At 42.9% G+C, this 18910-nt stretch overlaps 1 protein-coding gene across 6 annotated transcripts in view; it reads right to left on the bottom strand.

The window, feature by feature from the left end:
* The window catches only part of MGAT5 (alpha-1,6-mannosylglycoprotein 6-beta-N-acetylglucosaminyltransferase), a 326803-nt gene that overhangs the window by 251912 nt on the left and 55981 nt on the right, over positions 1–18910 (bottom strand). For 2 of the 6 annotated variants that reach the window (XM_017947892.3, XM_021924277.2), the window contains exon 1: positions 6278–6684. The exons of the other annotated variants lie outside the window; for them this stretch is intronic. The gene's annotated coding sequence lies outside the window, so the exon portion shown is untranslated. Of the gene's footprint in view, positions 1–6277; positions 6685–18910 lie in introns of those variants that run through there. 6 annotated transcript variants of the gene reach the window in all.

Here is an 18910-nt window from a genome sequence, read left to right as displayed (position 1 = left end):
TCAAAAAATATTTGATGAACTAATTAAGAAATCATTGAACTGTGTTCAGGTTATCTTTAGAGTATTTTTTAAAGTAGCTGAAAATTCAAAGGCAGAGGCTACAACTTTAGGAAATCCCCTTGTAAATCAAACACACATATTCCTGTTACACTAGTACAACTTAGCCAATTAAAATATGAGATAGGAGACACAGCCTTTAAACCAGGGGCAGCCAATGCTTTGGCTTCACAAAAAGGCCACACTAGAAGAATTGTCTTGGGCCACACATAAAATACACTAACAGTAATGATACCTGATGAGCTAAAAAGAAATTCAATATTTTAATAAACTTTACGAATCTGTGTTGGGGCTGCATTCAAAGCCGTCGCGGGCTGGACAAGCTTGCTTTAAACTATAAAGATGGAGCTTCAGATCCATGTCACTTACAAGCATCAACTATCATTAGGAATTGAACCTTATGGGAAAACAATTTTGCACTTAACAGCAAAACAATTTGCTAGTTCATTAACAAATCTGGGCTGTCATATTTTAAAATAATCATTTTACTTTGAAAATGAATCCTACATTAAATAGAAAACAAAACACGTATTTTAAAGAGTGTTTTTAAAAGCTCCCTTGGATCCATAGTTTTTTTTTAAGCCTTAAGATCTGAAAATAAAAGGTTATATACCACACATTCACACCCTCCATACGGGTACTTGAGTACCAGAAGCAACGGCCTAAAATCGTTTTGAAGCAAAGAGAAAAATATACTTTCAAACACCAACAATAGGTGAATTCCCAAGCACAGGCATATCTAAACCAATTAATTCTATGCTCCACAAAAATGTCCACTTCTGCTAACTTGTTTACGTCTTAGCATAGGAACTAAATGTCTAACTAATGGTTAAGAAACAATAGAGGCAATGAGCAAATTCAACTTCCAAAGAGCACCATGTCCAAAGTGCTACAGAGGAGCCTCCGGGGAACTACACCTTGAATAATATGTTGGGGGAAAAGTTGTTTTCAGTTTCATGAGGATCATGCTGACTTTTTACCCTGGAATTTTTGGAATGGGGTTTTCTAGACCATTTGTTCTAAACACTTCAGATACATTAAGTGACTTCTTGCTGGAGATCACAAGTCAGTTATAGGCACAGCAAAGCCTAGACCCCCTGGTCTTCCAGTACCTTCTCCAGCACAGCATACAGAATAAAGTCCATTTCTTAATATAACTGTCACAAATAAAATCCACTACAGAAAATGAGATTACCCAGCCATTAAGAAGTTTTTTCCAAGTTTTTCCTAAAACACATGCTCACGCACACCAGACAAACACAGAAAAGATTACAGACATTAAGACGGCTCTAGGTGAACTTTACCATGAGATTCACTTAATGCAGTAGGTACTGGGAATTAAAAAATGAGTAAGGCCAAAAGACACTCATTCCACAAGTAGCTTAGTGAAGCAAACGGAAACCTATGTACATAAATTATAAAACCACATGCTGCAGCCAATATGGGAGATAAGAACAGGGCATTATGGGATATTTCAGACTCCGGAATTTAAAGCTTTAGATCTTTGTCATTTCTAGGGTAATTTCTGGGAAATTATACTCTAACTTAAGCAGATAAAAATGTAAGAATTGTTAAACATAATGCCTAGACTAAAACTGAAAGGCGATTTCAGAACTGTTGAAAAGATAAATCCCTCTCTAAAAACAGAAAATTCACACTTGAACCTTTTTTCTGAGTTAAAAATGTAAAGGGGTATTAAATTTGTGTATGACTAATAAGGTTTGAAGTCTAACATGTACCTGCTAATTCAGATTCAAGTCACCCTCTTAGGTGGGTGAGAAATGAGCCATTGGTTTAGGAACCTGAAGGAATCCAAACTGTTCACAGGAATATTCCAAAGGCTGTTTCAGTCCTGGAGGTTAACAGCCTCCACTATGCATTATGTGGATGCCAACTGTGTTCTGGGGTTATTTGAGATCAGAGGCCATAAAAATAAAATAGATACGTGACTTTCACAGTCAGTCACAAATAAAACGCTGCTGGACCTTTTAAGTCTGAACAATCTGCTCAGACTACAGAGAAAAGACTAGATATTAGTAAAAGAGCACCCAACTTCAACTGCATTATCAGTTTCCGGAAGTGAGGTTCTCACAGCAACATGAACCACCTGAACCACAAAATACCAAAGAATATCAAGAAGCGGGGCCGGGTGCGGTGGCTCAAACCTGTAATCCCAGCACTTTGGGAGGCCGAGACGGGCAGATCACGAGGTCAGGAGATCAAGACCATCCTGGCTAACCTGGTGAAACCTCGTCTCTACTAAAAAATACAAAAAACTAGCCGGGCGAGGTGGCGAGCGCCTGTAGTCCCAGCTACTAGGGAGGCTGAGGCAGGAGAATGGCGTGAACCCGGGAGGCGGAGCTTGCAGTGAGCTGAGATCAGGCCACTGCACTCCAGGCTGGGCGACAGAGCGAGACTCCATCTCAAAAAAAAAAAAAAAAAAAGAAGAAGGGGGCAAATGCTCACAGAAGATATTCCACCAGGGCCTCAAACAAAGTGAGGGCAGATGTGGAGAACACTCCTGTCTCTCCAAAGTCCTGGTGAAGGAGGCAAGATTTCACAATCTGCTTCAATGCTAGAAGCAAGACAGTACTCTCTGTATCTACCCTGAAGCATCTAGACCTTCTGGGGGAGGGAGAGAATGCATGCTAGCAGGACCAAAACTCAAGGACTCTGAACACCCCCATCATCTGTTTCCTAGAGTGTCAACAAAAGGTTAGATTGATTCAAACATTTATGATTACTGAAAAGCACACAGACATATCTCATCTTCAAGACACTGACGAATAAGTGGACTGAGAGGTAATATTCCACCCTCTGCCCCCTTGTAACTGTCCAAGGTTGTAGCAAGAATAAAGGATCAAGAATGCACGCGGAAAACTGTAACAGCAATAGTATTAAAGTCATAAGGACCATTTTTTCTGCCCCCATCCCCACAAACTAATATATAAACATCCTGCACCACCTAATGCAGAAGTTGAAGTTATTTTAAAGCCATCATTGCAGACAGCTCCGAGAAAAAATTTACTCTGTGCTCCCAAGTTGGCACAACATAGTTATGTAGGGATACAGATCTATAACAATACTAGCAATAAAACTAATTCAATTCACTCATAGGAAATTATTCCAGAAAGTATCACCTCTTTCTCCTTCCTAAAATAGAAAGATGGAGAGAAAAAGAAACAAATGCAAATTGCCACTGGCAGAGTTTCGTATTGAAAGTGCACGGAATGATTCAAGAGCAACTCAAGGTTTTCGGCAAATGCCTGTTCATTAACTCAGTAGGAGGTGCAGTACCATCTGGCACCAGTGTCCAGCGGAAGATACATCGCTCAGGGTCAATTCTGAGCAGCAGGCAAGTTTATTTTTACTCATTTTAAGATTTTATGCACAAAAGTACAAGGACATAAATGTCTTGAGTTAGGTGTGCCAGGAAGACTTAACAGGCCTGGAAAATGTGATCCAAAAATGGGATCTAGCAGAAGCCAACTTCAATCACGATTGATTAAAACACCCTCCCAGCAAACCCCAGAGGGCCTCGGCTAGAAACTTGTCAAAAAAATAAATAAAAATAAAACCCACAAAGATTTGGGGTACGTAAGAGAGGGAAGAAGGAAGATTGCCCTGTATCCTCTGATGTCAAAAAAAAACTCGGAGGGGCTCACTCGCATTCAGGCTGGGACTCCCAAGAGGGCTGGGAAGGAGGGCTTGGGGGGCATGTCCACCACCACCTGGGCACAAGGGCAGCTGCTGTGTGAAGAGCCAGCTATCCACTGGGTGCTGGGACCCCTATAAACAGGCCCACTTTGTCAGGTTCTCCCTCTGGGGATCGTTCTCTTTTAGCCTCATGTAACAGCTGGATGTGGTACATGTGTACAATCCCAGATATTCAGGAGGCTGAGGTGAGAGAACTGCTTGAGTCCAGGAGTTCAAGACCAGCCTGCGCAACACAGGGAGACCTCATCTCTACAAAATAAAGTAGCTGGGCATGTTGGCACGTCCCTGTAGTCTCAGCTACTTGGGAGGTTGAGGCAGGAGAATTGCTTGAATCTGGGAATTCAAGGCTGCAGTGAGTTACGATGGCATCACTGTACTCTAGCCTGGGTAACATAGTGAGACCTTGTCTCATAACAAACAAACAAAAAAACCACCCATAAAAATAAAAATAAAGTAACCTCACATAGCCAATCAGAATATTACTTTTCCAAGTGAAATTACTTTTTTTCCCTAGTAGATCAAAATACTTGCAATCACAAAGAATTTATTAAATACTGGAAAACCACAAGGAAAAATTTTTTTAAACATCAGTCATCATTCCACTCCCTACAGATGGTAAAATTTTAGTATGTTTCATATATATTCCCATATATGGTATATCATCCATACACATATCACAAAAATACACATATTTATGCTTGCTTTCTTACTGCCTTTTATATCACAACAGATTTGACACTTTCCCATAATATTTTACCAGAATTTAAAAGCTAAGTACTAGTTGCATGTTTTACTTAAATAATCCCACAGTACTAGGCATTTAATTTGTTCAATTTTTCTATTTTAAAAAGCAATAAAAATAAAAATAAAATAAAAAAAGGAATGCAATAGTCTTTCACTCCTACATTTGTACATCATACCTCTGCATATTTCCTTAGAGCAAAGGAATTATCTGATACGATAATAAGAGGATTTTTAGACTTGTGAAGCAGTGATATCCCGCGTTTCTTTCAGTAAAATTGTACTGATTTATATCCCCGCTAGCAAGATATAAGGATGCCTACATACCTGTTTCATTCCAATTTGTGCTGCTATGACAGAACACCTGAGACAAGAACAGGGATTTATTTCTTGCAGGTATGGAGGCTGCGAAAGCCCAAGTTCAAGGGGCCTGCATTTGAGGAGGGTATTCTTGCCAAGTCACCCCACCAGGCAAGGCAAGAGCACACTCACGAGAGGAGGAAGAGAAAAGGAGGAGGCCAAACCCACCCTTTCATCAGGAACCCGCTCGCGCGAGCAGGAGGAAGGCGCGAACCCACCCATCAGGAACCCACTCATGCGAGGAGGGCGCGAACCCACCCTTCCATCAGGAACCCGCTGGCGCGAGGAGGACGGCATGAGCGAACCCACAGGAGGAGGAGGAGGCCGAGGCGGCGGCCGGGAATTCACCCTTCCCTCAGGAACCCGCTCGCGCGAGGAGGAGAAAGAGGGCGTGAACCCACCCTTCCATCTGGAACCTGCTGGCGCGAGCAGGAGAAACAAGGATGAGGAGGATGCGAACCCACCCTTCCATCTGGAACCCGCTGGCGGGGGGTGGGGGGAAGGAGGAGGAGGAAGAGGGCGCAAACCCACCTTTTCATCAGGAACGCCTCCCGCGATAAACCTCGCGCTCCCGCGATAACCCTCGCGCTCCCGCGACAACCCTCGCGCTCCCGCGACAACCCTCGCGCTCCCGCGATAACCCTCCTGAATGGATGAATGAGGCTGAGTCTGCATGACTTAATCACCTCTTAAAGTTCTCACCTGTAAACAGTACTGCATTGGGATGTTTCTAACACATGAACTTTGGAGGACACATTCAAACCATGACAATACTCCATGCTCTCAAAGTTTGTCGCGTACATTTTATTGTCACTTTAAAACATCACATTCCAATTAGGTACGACCAACTATCACTAATAAAAATCACAATCAAAACGGGAGCTGAGGTGGGAGGATCACCTGAGCCTGGGGAGGTTGAGGCTGTAGTGTTCCATGGATCATGCCACTGCACTCCAGCCTGGGCAAAGAGATCTTGTCTCAAAAAAAAACAAAAACAAAGGAGAGGAGATTTGAAAGTAAAGGGCCTCCTTTGAGCTTTGTAACTAGTTAGGGTGATCCAGCCACTTGGGCTCCAATCAAATCCTCATCAAGTCCTTTGGAGTAATGCTAATCTACAGAGTTTTTGTTGTTGTGGGGTTGGGTGGTGGGGAAGGGAGCTGGGACTACAAACTCTTCAGATAAAATGAAGAAAACTCCCGGGAACATTCAATCTTTAATTGCAGGGACCAACATGTACTGTGAAATTCATGAAAGTGAGAAGTCTGCAGTACCAAGAGAAAAACAGCAAATCAAAGAAATGAACTACAGAAACCACACTTGCTTCAAAAATCAAACATGGGAAAATCAGGTGAGTGTTCACTAATAACTGAGATAGCAGGGAAGACCACAAAAAAGATCTTACCACAAGCCTGCTCATCACCAGATTGCGAGTCTTCAGTGGCCAAGAACTTCAGATGCATAAAGCAGAAAGACACCCTGCCCATCGACAAGCCAGCAGCCCATGTCCATCCAAAGTTGGGGTGCATTTATTCAGAAGTGCCTATCTGAAAGTCAGAAAGATAGCTTATAACCAGCAACTCAGTGGATTCCCAAAGAATGTCATGGAGAAGTTTGAAAACCACATTCTCCAAAGACTCAAATTCAGAAAAGCAGTATTTGTGGTATATTTAGTAAAAGATCACCATAAAATTCCAGAAGACAACTTAATTGCCATTAGACTAAATAAAGTTACTCTAAAAAAAAAGAAAGAAAGAAAGAAGCCAGGCATGGTGGCTCACACCAGTAATCCCAGCACTTTGGGAGGCCAAGGTGGGCAGATCATGAGGTCAGGAGATGGAGACCATCCTGGCCAACATGGTGAAAACCTGTTTCTAGTAAAAATACAAAAATTAGCTAGGCATGGTGGCAGGCACCTGTAGTCCCAGCTACTTGGGAGGCTGAAGCAGGAGAATCACTTGAACCCAGGAGGTGGAGGTTGCAGGGAGCCAAGATTGTGCCATTGCACTCCAGCCTGGCAACAGAGCGAGACTCTGTCTCCAAAAAAAAAAACAAAAGAAAAAAACAAAACAAAAAAAAAACAGAGCCATGAGGTTAGTCATGTGTTATTGTATAACCAGAAGCCCAACCTGACATTGGATTAGAGCAGCAGCACCAACATGAGAAAAGAGTTGAGCCCACTTCTCCCAAGTAGCCCTTCCCAGGCCACCATCTTGTATTTTGCTATCTCACATATAATCTCCCTATTGTACAGTAAAGAATCTGACTGGCCTTTGCCCCTGGTTGGGAAGAGGGAGGGTTCTAAATCCTTGGACTACCTGCATAGTAGGAGTGTCTTTATTTTTGATAAACCCCTTGGGTCACACCTGAGTTTACACTAAGATGAGATGACTCAGGCTGGAGTCTGGCCACCAGAAAAATCAACCATGCAATTAGAGGATCAGGGTTCTAAGCCAGCCCAATCCAGAGAAGGAGAAAGGAAGGGACTGGAAATTAAATCACTGGCCACATGGTTGTGCTCAATCAATTCTGCCTATGTAATGAAACCCCAATAGATACTCTGGACACCAGGCTCACTGGAGCTTTTTGATTGGGAAACACATCGATGTGCCAGGCAAGTGACACACCCTAGTTCCAAGGGACAAGACACAGGAGCTCTGCATTCGGGACCCTCCCAGACATCACCCTATGTGTCTCTTCATTTGACTGGCCTTAACTTATACCTTTTATAATAAAACCATAGTTGAAAATATAGTGCTTTCCTGAGTTCTGAGATTCATTCTAGTAAATTATCAAACCTGAGAAGGCCATGGGAACCCCTTGGATTATAACCAGTCAGTCACAAAGGTAAATGGTCTGGAAATCCCACTTACAGTGGGCATCTGAGGTAGAAACAGTGTTGTTGGGAACCATACCCTTTAACTGATGGGGTCTGCACTAACTCTGGGTGGTTACGATAGAATTGTATTGTAGTATACTAGGAGGCGTCAGAACACACCCCCACCACCTCCTTTTTCCAGTCAATTCAAGTGCTACACACCAGTTCAACACTCAGGTCCAAATAACACAATTTTTATCTGCCAATATTTATGCCAACTGTTAATGATCAACAATCTTCTTCCATTTAGTAACAGCTAAAATGTTTTAAGTACGTGCTACCCCAGACATGGTTCTAAGACCTTCCATGTGTATTAGCTCAATCATCACAGCAACCTCATACGATAGGTACCGTATCATTCCCACTTTACAGATGAGAGCACTGAGGCACAGAGTGGTTAAGGGACTTGTGCAAGGCCACATGGCAGAGGTGCCAGGATTCAAAGAAAAAGCTCCACCATCCCTAGAGGCTGTCCCTTAGCCACAAGTCTACAGGAAAAGTTGTACCTTGTGGCTGCCTACCCTTGAGGGCCCTTGGACAGCCACTACTCTCCATCCTCACTCGCTCCCATTCTCCATCCTTAGAATGTGCTCATGCCGACTTCCTAAGGGAAAAGTATGTGCTTTTTGATGGCAAAATTATCCAGCTTTGACTGCAGCTCAGGAAAACTAATTTTGAGAACACAGCAACGAGGGAGGTTAACTGTTTCCCTGAAAGTCTTTTCCAACAAAAACACAAATTAACAGCTAGATGGTACTGGATGTGAATAAAAGTGACAAATTTCACTGCAATAAATGAAGAAGTTCAAAGTTTTTCCTCTTTAGCACCGTCCCCTTCGCCACAGGCGGAATCTCTCCACGCCTGACACAAACCTTGTCTCCCTTATTTTCCCCTATGACTTAAAGTGTTCAATACTTCCTCACTTTTATTAAATTGATAATACAGTTTGAAGTTTTCAGTGTGTTTAGTGTAGCAATTAAAACCTCAGGCAGTCACGGTGGAGATTTTTCAAATAAAAATTATATAATAAGGAGATCAGTGGGTGGCCTTTCAATTTCATTCACTTATCCGATCAATATTTTGAACATCTGCTGCATGCAGAGCAACATTCTAGACACTCGGGACATAGCAACAAAGCTGACAAAGTCCCTGCCTGCCCTCATGACACTTACATGCCAGCAGGAGAGACAAAGAGGGAATGAGCAAAGATACATGTGTGTGCATGTACATGCACATGTGTATATAACTTCAAGAAATGGTAAGAGTTCAAAGAAACAGAGCAAGTAAAGATCTGGGGGAAGGAAAAGACAACGTGTGCGGCTGGAGTGAAATAAATCATAGGAAAGGTAGCAGGAAGTAAAGTCAGAGAGGGGCCAATTCATTCTGAATGGATGCATCCAACCCCTTATCACTATCTCCGTCCCCTTGCCTGAGTCCACGTCACTATCACTTCTACTGGAAGATTGTCATACTTTCCTAGCTGATCTCTCTGCTTCTATTCTTGCCCCTTACAGACAATTCTCCATGCAAGCTCAATGATCCTTGTAAAAACAAATCCAATCAATTCAGGACATCCTCCTGCTCAAAATCCTTCACACACACCCATCATAATCTTGATGGAACTCAAGCTCTGAGCCCTGCTCAGCAAGGCTCTCCAGGTACTTGACCTCCACACTCAGCCCCTGGCTCGGTTTACTCCATCTACGTGGCCCTCCAGCTAGGTCAAGTTTGTTCCTGCCTCAGGGCGCCTGCAGGTACCCTTCTCTTCCTCATGAACTTTCCTCACCCTGGATACTGCCTTGGCGCTCTGCTCAAACATCACTCCCTCAAGCAGCCTCCTGGACCACCCAACCTAGAATAGCTCCCCATGCGGCACTATCTCCAGCCCTACTTGGTTTTTCTTCACAGCCTGAATCTCCACCTGACATCAGATTTACCTGTTTCTTCCTGTCTTTATTCACCACTGTGCCTCCAGTGCCTAGAACAATTCTGAGTACAGAGTTGGACCTCAATTAATGCATGTCACATGAAGGAATGAGCGACTTTGATGATGCCATCACTGACTGGGTTATACAGAGTAAAGGCATGATCCACAATCCTGGGCATCCATGCTATCCACACTAGCTGACAGGGACAAGACACACCTGGTTCATGTCCTGTCATCCGCCAAGCCCAGAAGGCAACGTCATCCATCATTCTCAGCCAACTGCTTCAATTAACATGCTCCAATTCTGACCCCAAGAAGACATGGACTCCCTACAAAATCATTTGACAACCCAACATGTATGTAAAAAGGCCAAAAAGTGCTCCTTGATTAATTTCTCTGAATCTGGCGTAAGTGACACTGACATCTCAAATCCTCTCTGCCAGTAAATGGGTGGGCAGAAATTTCAAGTAAAAAAAAAAAATCCAGGGCTCTTTTTTCCTCGACTATCCCCTGTGGCTGCTCAGTCTTTACACACCTCCTCTCTGCCCATTAGACTGGGCAAAATCTCCCGTCACTAGGACAGCACAGTGTGTTCCATCCAGAGTAACTCTTACTACACAGAAGGCCCACATATTCCAGGCTAAAATAATAACTGGGCTTTAACTGGACCCTTCCATGTTGACCTGATCTTTCCCATTTGGGGAGACAGGCAGGATTGAGGAATCTGTCTTCTGACAATTTGGGATCTGTCTTCTCTCTTGCTTTCTCTCCTTCAGGTTGCAAACAGTGAGTCATGCTATCGGAGCCCGGAGCCCCACACAAGTGCCTCTATTCATAATCTATGAGTCCTCATCCTCGGGAGGACAGCAGAGCCCAAACCTCACAGGCTCTCAGCAGAACACCAGGCGATCCTGCAACATGGATTCTCTTCTTCTGAAGCAGGAGCAATCGGACTGGGGGAAACAGAACCATGCTGTGGACAGCAGCCTCTGCATCTCCAAAGAACGCAGAAAATATTCCATCTCTTCACTTCCCTATGAGATCTGGATTCTTCCTTGGTTACTCATTTTGCCACCCATTGGTACTCACTGGCAGATAAGCAATTGCACAAAAATTGAGCAGGTTAGGGAAAGATGGTCTTCAAATTGGGAAAGCTCTATTCTGTTGTTTAATTTCTTTTTTTGGGAACTGAAAAAAATATCACTATGATATGATTTTAGGGGCCTAGTACCTGAATCAGTTAAGCACTCATATCAAAATTATGCAGAAATGAGACAAGATATGCAACACACAGGGCCCTTGTTGGCTGCACAGTAATCACGTAAAAATGGCAATTAGTTCCTTTAAAGGATGATAATTAACATTGCCTTTACATAACCCACTTTTAAGTTTCTTTTTTACTGATGTTTTCCTGCATCGGCAATCAGCAAAGTAATCAGCATCAAGGTCACGCATTTTCTCTGAGACACACTTTCATGAACACTTTCATATACACAAAGCCATTCCCATTTGGAAAACAAGAGTGGTAAAGATAGGCGATTGAAAGGCATAGTTCTCATCCTTCAGCATTCTGGAATTTCCTCGAATACCACAGGCCTGCAGGATGAGGTTCTGCCCATAAGGACTCAAGACTTAATATAAATGACTACAATTTACCCAATATGTAGTATTTTGTCCCTCACCCACTCCCATCCTTCCCCCAGAGTCCCCAAAGTCTATCATATCATTCTTACGCCTTTGCATCCTCACAGCTTAGTTCCCACTTATAAGTGAGAACATATAATATTTGGTTTTCCATTCCTGAGTTACTTCACTTGGCATATACTGCCGGAGGGACAGGTGCACCAAGATTCTCAGAAACCACCACTAAAAAATGTCTTCATGTAGCCAAAAACCACCTGTTCCCCCAAACTATTGAAATAAAACAAAATAAAATAAATGACTGCAGAGCAAGGAAAAGTCTCCCTTGCCTCTGAAACGCCCCCCCTCTGGCCAGCCTTGCGTGGAGATGCAGACATTTCTGAGCACCTTTGTCAGTCACTGAATGTGACAATGAACAGTCATGCTCTCTGCTCTCAAAATGTAGTAGGGTACAGACACATCAGTAATTATATTTTGTAACTCTCTACTGATATGTCTGTACCTACTACAACAAGTATCTGTTGAGGCTCTACTATGTGCCAGGCACCATTCCGGATCCTGGGTTCACAACAGTGTGCAAATGCAGCAGTGCATGATATGCACACAGTATTGCAAGAACACAAAAGAAACATCTCCCATCTGATCCAAGAGGATGCAGGAAGACTTCTCCGAAAAGGAACGAGTTCTAGCTTCTAGAAGGAGCCTTGAAGGACTAAGATGACGGTGGGGAAGGCATCCCCAGCAGAGAGAAGAGCACATGCACAGAGCAGAACTAGCACCAGTCACGCTCAAGGGTACCCTTCCCTGCAGGCTGGAACGTAAAGACAGGCAGGGAGAGGCCAAGACGAGTCTAGAGAGGCCGGACAGCGTGGGCAGGGGTCTGAAATGTCACAGTAGGACTCAGGACTCTCCTGTCCTCAAAGGCTGACTTTGAAGAGCTGTGAAACTCACAAGCGACATGATCCATTTCCAGTCTCAGATACAATTTCCTCCTGAACTGGTTTTTATTTGCAACCATTGCTTCTCCATCCTGAGAGGCTGGAAAATCCAAACAATAAAGGCAGATTTAGAAAGTGGGTACAAATAAGTTTCAAAAAATAAAGCTAAGATTCTTTGTTTTAATTAGAGAAGATGGCTAGAAACCACTGAAGGGGAGAAGAAAAAAAAGAGAAGGGCTTTCACAGACCAAAAAAAATTAAGTGAGCTAAAAAAGCAACTTTACAGAGACAAACACCCCTGACTTAGCAATTTTGCTAGAACTGTTCATTTTCGTCTCTGCTGGGAGCAACAGAAACTGCACGGCAAACGTTTTTCATGTCCCGCATGGCCTGCTGCCCACATAGCACCTCAATGGAAGCCACATCAAGCTCCAAACTTGGCCGCCTTGCTCAACATAAGCGAGCCAGCCAGCCCGTGACAGATCCAAGAAGGAGAATACAAATCCTCACCATGGATGATGGCTGCAGACAGGCTATTTTTTAAAAATAATAGTTTAAAGTGAATTTAACAGTTCCACATTACTAAGGGCCTTCAAACTGAGTGCTCCATTTCCCCATGGCGTGAAGGGCAATTTCAGATCCTCCTGGCCCAAACTTCAACTATTAAACAGCCCATCCATTCAGTTTCTGTAGACAAGACTACTACTACTCAGAAAATGGTATTCAGAATGTAATACACCGATGTAGTAAGACTGCACTGCAATGCTATTGTTTCCAACTCAAATCCAATGATAAGTTTCTACACAGAGTATCCAGCTTATTGGTCACATCTTAAGCTTATAAGTTACTCTAGCTTCAAATGAACTTGATTGCTTCAGTCCATACACGAACACAATTTCTGTATTATCTTCCTTCCAAATAAAGCCCAATGAGTGATGTAATTACATTGTTTTCTTCATTATGAAAGCAACCATATTAAATTTTACTACCTTGAAGAAAAGTATTTCGATTAGTGAGCCCATACATGGAACAAGGAATTTTTGTGAATCTACCACTGAAAATTGCCCAGTTTAATTGCCATATTTGGGAATATTTCAAATATCAACAGTTAGAATCAAAACCAATAAATTGGTTAAAAATTAATCTTACGGCCGGGTGCAGTGGCTCATGGCTGTAATCCCAGCAATTTGGGAGGCCAAGGCGGGTGGATCATGAGGTCAGGAGATCGAGACCATCCTGGATAACACGGTGAAACCCTGTCTCTACTAAAAATACAAAAACAAAATTAGCTGAGCATGGTGGTGGGCGCCTGTAGTCCCAGCTACTCAGGAGGCTAAGGCGACAGAATGGCGTGAACCCAGGAGGCGGAGCTTGCAGTGAGCCGAGACTGAGCCACTGCACTCCAGCCTGGGCGACAAAGCGAGATTCTGTCTCAAAATAATAATAATCATCATCATCATCATCTTATAATCTGTACTATATAATTCCATTTATGTAACAAAGAAAAACAGGTGAAACTGATCTGTGCTGTTAGAAGTCAATGCAGTGATTAAGTACACTTGGGATGGGGTGGCGGTGACAGTGACCGGAAACGGAACGCAAGCTTCCAGGGGCTGTGTATGTTTTGTTTCTCCACCTGGGTACTCCTAACAGGTGTGTTTGGTTGTAAATCATGCTGCATACCAATGATGTGTGCACTGTTCTTTGTATAAATGTATCAATCAACACAAAGTCTTAAAATACTGAGGGTGAAGGGCAGAGTTTGGTCTACTCTCACAAAGACCGTCATGGGTCAGAATTTCAATTCTACATAGCATTTAAAACAGCACCATTTTCCTGTGGACAGATGCCACAGATTAACAGAAATAACATACAGTTTTTTTTTGTTTGTTTGTTTGTTTTTGAGATGGAGTCTCGCTCTGTCGCCCAGGCTGGAGTGCAGTGGCCGGATCTCAGCTCACTGCAAGCTTCGCCTCCCGGGTTTACGCCATTTTCCTGCCTCAGCCTCCCGAGTAGCTGGGACTACATACGCCCACCACCTCGCCCGGCTAGTTTTTTGTATTTTTTTTGTAGAGACGGGGTTTCACCATGTTAGCCAGGATGGTCTCGATCTCCTGACCTCGTGATCCGCCCATCTTGGCCTCCCAAAGTGCTGGGATTACAGGCTTGAGCCACCGCGCCCAGCCAGCATATAGTTTTATTGGGCCTGCTTTCATTCTCTCACTCATTTCTCTTAAAGATCTCAACCATCCTGTGTATGGCATATAGCTATCAGAGATGACAACAGGTCAGATCACTATTTGAAATTCCCTCCTCCATACAAAATTATTTCTAACATTAATCATGTAATAATCAATAATCATAACATCCTTTTGAATCATTTACTTTTGAAAACTATTTAGAAAGAGTATCAATTTTAAAGTTATTTCTGAGACTCAATTTTATATTTCTTCTATAAACTACCAAAGCATACCATATGCACTTAACCAGATGTTATACTCACAGTTCACTTCTTCACCGTTCTACATTTTAGTCACACATAAAATCTCCTAGTGATCACACACAATGAGGGAAGTGAAGAAACTCAAGTTCTGTTTCTTCGCCTTAAACTGTGCTATCATTGCTTATTACGAATCTCTAAACATAAGAGCATATTGTACCATAAGGGCTAGAGATGTGAACTGCACCTAGAGGAAGCTCCGACAATTCTAAACAGGAGTTTATTCAAGGCAAAGTGTGGAGCTGAGTCCATGTGCATTACGACCAACTGTGTAATAGGAAGTTCTCCAAATTAACTTTCATGTGGCATGCAACAATTAAGGTGTAAGAAGTGCACTAATCTGAAGTGCATATTTAAATATATATGTGTATATTTATACATATATAATTAGTGACAGTAGCAATTATTTAGAATTTAGACAAACCAAAGACTTTTTAGGAAGTATTTTATCACCAGCTTAGAACTGCCCATGCATTGTGATTGAAAAAAAAGAAAGAAAGAAAACAAAAAAACAGACTGGCTGAAGTCAGATCAGATTGTTTTCAGTCTCTACAGACAATGAGCCCGCTCACAACAGCTGCACCTGGAGAGGACCTTTTCCGTTGCCCCACCCTCAGGACACAAAAGGAACCACACCAACAAAAACCTCCTGACCACACAAGAAAAACAAGTTTAGGCATAAAACTCTTGTGGACACACGTAAGCCCTTCTGGTTTACATGACTGTACAGCAGGGTTTCTCAATCTCAACACTACTATTTGGACTGGGTAATTCTTGGCTGTGGGGACTGTCCTGTGCATTGTAGGATGTTTGGCAGCATCCCTGGGCTCTACCTACTGGAAGCTGCCAATAACACTCTCCCAACCTCCACCAAGATGTGAAAAATGTCCATGGAGAACAAAATTGTCCCTGGTTGAGAGTCACTGTTAGAACAACTTTGGAAGAGTACACAAGAAATCAGGTACGTTGCTTACTTCTGGGGAGGAAGACTTCAAAGTACCTTTTGAATTCTTAACATGTATATCTAGTATTCAAATAAAGACACTTAAATACACAAAGGAAACTAGAGAAAGAAATGAGAACAAATGTTTAGGTGAGACAGGATATCGCTGAGAAAGTATCCGCAGCCCTTTCAAATTATTGTCCCTTTGTTTTCTTTCAAAAATGTGCCCCTTGAAAAGAAAAACAAACAAACATCTTTCCAAGAACGTTATTCCACCCTATAAAAGATTTTCTGTAAACATGGAAATGGGCATTTTAAAGAAAAAATTCCTGGCCCCTAAAGAAAACATTCCTGGTCCCCTTCTCAGAATCTTATTTTACACACAGTTCTAACGTTATGTGCTTTCTCCAGGTCAGGTCAAAGCAGAGCGGAAGCGGCAGATGACAACAGTGGTGAGGACAGGAGTGCGGTCCCCACAGAGCCTAGTCCTGAGCCAGCCTTGGTATAGTAACAAGAGCAAGGCATTTGGAGGCACATTCTGCCGCTTTCTAACCATGGGAACCATAACCAAATCATGGCCTTCCAAGATCTCAGTTTTTATTTCTGAAATGAAGGGTAATGCATGCTTCACAGTGTTGCTGTGTGAACTGATCCTATCAAATAGGTGGTTGTACTCCAGGATTACAAGCATCCTGATTCTCAACCAGTGGTACCTGCTGGCTTTACCAAGAGGAATTTGAGTATCAAAAATAGCCCTCAGGTTGGTTCCAGCAGCAACCACAGCAGATTTGTTACTGGAAAGAGGTCCCAATATAGACCCCAAGAGAGGGTTCTTAGATTTCCCACAAGAAAGAATTCAGAGGGAGTCCATAAAGTGAAAACAAGTTCGTTAGAGAAGAAACAAAAGAAAGGCTACTCCACAGGCAGCATGGGCTGCTGGACTGAGTACACTTACAGTTATTTCTTGATTATATACTAAACAAGTAGTGAAATATTTTCTGGGAAAGGGGTGGGGAGTTCCTGGAACTGAGGGTTCCTCTCCCTTTTAGACCATATAGGATAACTTCTGGGCGTTGTCATGGCATTTGTAAATTGTCACGGTGCTGCTGAGAGTCTTTTAGCAGGCTAACGCATTATTATCAGCCTGTAGTGAGCAGTGAGGATGACCAAAGGTCTCTTTCATCGCCATCTTGGTTTTGGTGGGATTTGGCCGCTTCTTTACCACATCCTGTTTTAGCAGCAAGGTCTATGTGACCTGTATCTTGTGCCAACCTCTTACCTCATCCTGTGAGCTAAGAATGCCTCACCTCCTGGGAATGCAGCCCGGCAGGTCTCATTCTCATATTTCGCCCCTATTGAAGATGGAGTCAATCTCGTTCGAATGCCTCTGACAGATTCAGAAGTGTAAAAGAGCACGAAGCAGATACGAAGAGCAAGAAAGCAGAACAGGTAAGAATAAAGGATTGGGGATCAGACTGCCTGGGTTCCAATCCTACAGGACGACCCTGGACAACTTCTAGACTTCCACTTGCCTCAGTCTCTTTATAAGCTGAGAATAGGACAGTCAACTTGCAGTGCCCACAGTGGTCTTGTTCTATAAAGTCTCTGCAGGCACTGAATTAGTGAATCCTGAAACATTGCTCCTAGAGAGGATACAGGGTTAGGTACCTGCGAGCCTCTGGTCACAACATTTTCACCAACTGATCAATGCATAGTTGATGCGTGTGTTTGAAGACACCTTATGTTGTTGATTCTTTAACACTGAAATCACAGCCAACCGTACTACAACTTACGCCTGCATGAAGCTTATCTAGCAAAGATATTTTCTCCCTGAGATACATCACAGCCTTCTCCAGCCTTCTTGTGCTCAAGAACACTAGACAACCCCTCAGCACTATGCTTGGAGGCCATTTTAAGCAGCAAAATCACTTTTTAAAAAAAAGGGCACAACAAAAGGATAAACACAGTACTAACCAGATAGAAGAAGAACACTTATTTGCAATATGAGAGCTGAAGCAAGAAGGCCTTGTTCATCCTCAGCTGGGAACATGGACACAGGCAACTCAAATCTTCCACTGTGCATGTCTGTGAATGACCAGCAAAGCGCAGAGTATTGATTTCAGGGTTACTAATAAGTATTAATGAGGGGGCAAATTCACCAATACAGAAATCTGAGAATAATGAAGATGGACTATACCTGCCTTCACAGATGGCTTTGATGAGTCAATGAATTAATGCAGATATAGCACACAGGAAACATTCGGTAAATGTTACTTATTAACAAGGAGTCAAATATGTAAATATCATGCAGTGTAAAGAGCCTGACAGAAACATGAAGAGAGGACACAGGTGTTAAAGCCACAGAGGAAGGAATGTGGCATGGTGGAAGGGAATCAAGAATTCAAGTTCTTTCCCTAGAGCAATCTCTTACTCCTCTACTTATCTTCCTTTGTACCAATGTTATAATCCCTGTGCCACAGCCATCTGCCTTGTTGCACTCAAATCCATTCTCTGCATGCTTTGTCCTTTTACAAATATCACAGGAAACTACATTTCCCAAGCTCCCTTCCCACCTGGTTTCTAGTAGTGCTGGTCTGTGGGAGGTACCATCAGAAGCTGGGACGGAAAGGTGTCTGGGTCTCTCTCCCAACTCCATTTGCTGGGTTGAATAACCTTCTCCAGGGAGACAGCTCTCTCCAAAGGGCCCTTTCCATCAGCTGCCACCCCCACCACCCTGCCTCCACAGTCCTGGGGGTGGACATCTTCCTGAGGTTACAAATCTCTGGGTTGCTGTAACAGTCTGATAACTCTCTTCTTCCGTCACCCAAATGTGCAATTATCTGTATTAGAATCTGTTAGAAATGCCTAGTCCAGTTTTCCTGATTGACGCCCTATGAAACACTGGCTCTAGAAGGAATTTTTAGAAGTTTTAGTTTCACACGTTTTTACAGCCTAAAAGTTTGATGCCTAGAATCTCTCCCAAACTCACTCCCAAAATCTCACCTCTATGTTCTGACTCTGGCCTCTCTGATTTGAGAGCAAAACAAAAACAAAAACAAAAAAAAAGGCTTTGTCTTTAATTCACCACTGCAGGAAGAAAAAAAGCACACTTATGCAAATATCACAGCTATTTAAGTTTTCTAAAATCACATGACATTACCTCTGCCACATTTCATCATGGGTTACCGACTGCCCTCACACCGATAGCACC

Source organism: Papio anubis, chromosome 10 (assembly GCF_008728515.1).
Source record: "Papio anubis isolate 15944 chromosome 10, Panubis1.0, whole genome shotgun sequence".
NCBI lineage: Eukaryota > Metazoa > Chordata > Mammalia > Primates > Cercopithecidae > Papio > Papio anubis.
Note: the sequence above shows the minus strand (reverse complement) of the source record. Positions and strands in the feature narration are given on the sequence as shown.